The sequence below is a fragment of the Heterodontus francisci genome, chromosome 35 (assembly GCF_036365525.1).
Source record: "Heterodontus francisci isolate sHetFra1 chromosome 35, sHetFra1.hap1, whole genome shotgun sequence".
In the NCBI taxonomy this organism is placed as follows: Eukaryota; Metazoa; Chordata; class Chondrichthyes; order Heterodontiformes; family Heterodontidae; genus Heterodontus; species Heterodontus francisci.
In genome coordinates this window covers 55,800,998-55,802,755 of record NC_090405.1, presented here as the reverse complement: position 1 = coordinate 55,802,755, position 1,758 = coordinate 55,800,998, and the positions used below count along the sequence as shown (strand labels likewise).

General features: G+C 43.9%; 1 pseudogene; it reads right to left on the bottom strand.

The window, feature by feature from the left end:
* Nucleotides 1–251: 251 nt before the first annotated feature.
* On the bottom strand, nt 252–382 carry LOC137350746 (U2 spliceosomal RNA; annotated as a pseudogene).
* Between the last annotated feature and the right edge of the window lie 1,376 nt (nt 383–1,758).

Genomic DNA, 1,758 nt, shown 5'->3' with positions numbered 1-1,758 from the left:
CGAGGCGCCCGGTCCCCTTTCTCCTTGAACACCTTCAGGAACTTGTTGCATCCCGCCACGTTCTGGAACGTCACATCGAAACATCCACTGCTGGGGAAATCCTGCAGGCAGAAGACGTCCGTAGCTTGAAATCCACAGCAATTGATGAGGATTTTCTTGATGAAGAAAGTGCGATCGACTAGTGCATCTCCTTCCTTGTCCTTCACGACCACCCGAACGGTGTTCCACACTCCCTGGCCTGAAGCTCGAAGATTGGTTGTCGCCATTTCATTCAAAGCCGAACGAGGATCAAAAGCCACTGATCATGGTTTCTCCTCTTCCAAATAAGTCCTGATGAGAACAGATACTACACTTGATCTTAGCCAAAAGGCTGAGAAGCGTTGATCACCGTTTCTCCCTTGCCAGGTAAGTACACCCTGTGTGTTGGGAATGGCCTCATATGCAGGGCTCCCTTACTACCTCTGATCGGCCCAGTTGCTGTTGCTTCTCTTCCTCGGGCTGTTCCTCCATTCAGATGAAACTGGCAGTAATTGCATCTGTGATAAACACATAAAGTCACCGAGGGCAAATATGGCAAAATAAAAACACAAAGAAGTGATCTGCAAACACTCCTGACAATTTAGTACCTCACAGATGCTGGAACCATTCTCATGAATCTTTTGTGCACTCACTCTAATGTCTTCACACCTTTACTGAAGTGTGGCGCTCTGAACTGAACTGGGGAGTCGGGGTACACGGAGTGGAGACTTCACCTGAATGAAACATAGTCAGAGTGTGTCGGTGGGAATTTGGTTCATGTGGTAAGTTCTGGTAAGTTTTTCTCAAGTTCAATTTAGATTAAGAGTCAAGCTTTGACATAGAACTTTCAAACTTCAATTTAGTTAAATTGCCTTATTAAACACACCTGCCTGGCAGTGATTGTTTCAGTGGGTGTTAAATACTGTAGCAGCTAGCTCGTGACTCATCAGAGGTTCTAAAAAAGCAGTCAGGTTTTCAAACCACATGGATTAAGCAGTGCATGGACTGGAGAGTTTGCCTAAATGAGATGTAGTCAGAATGTGAAGGTGGGAAATTTGGTTCATGTGGTAAGTTCTGTGCAGAGGGGGGAAAGTGGAACTGACATAATAGCAAGGAAGGTAAGTGATTGGCTGGTGAGCATTTCTCTTTTGCTCTTATCTAAACTAAGGAATTTTAATTGGGGTTAGTATAACATTAACTGAAATAATAATAATCTTCTGAGACTCAGGTAATTTATCAGTGGGCTTTTATTAGTTTAGTTTAGAGATACAGCACTGAAACAGGCCCTTCGGCCCACCGAGTCTGTGCTGACCATTAACCACCCATTTATACTAATCCTACACTAATTCCATATCCCTACTACATCCCCACCTGTCCCTATATTTCCCTACCACCTACCTATACTAGGGGCAATTTATAATGGCCAATTTACCTATCAACCTTTGGCATGTGGGAGGAAACTGGAGCACCCGGAAGAAACCCACGCAGACACGGAGAACTTGCAAACTCCTGTAGTAAGGTTTACCAGCAGTAAGTAGTAAAGCTTATTAGTAGTGGGGTTTAGTAGTAGAGGTGTTTGTTAATTATCAATTGATTAAGAAAAAGTGAAGAGTGGGCATAAATGGGGCATTTTCAAGTTGGCAGGCAGTGAATAGTGGAGTGCTGCAAGGATCAGTGCTGGGGCCTCAGCTATTGACAATCCATATTACTGACTTAAATGAAGAGGCAAAGACTAATGTA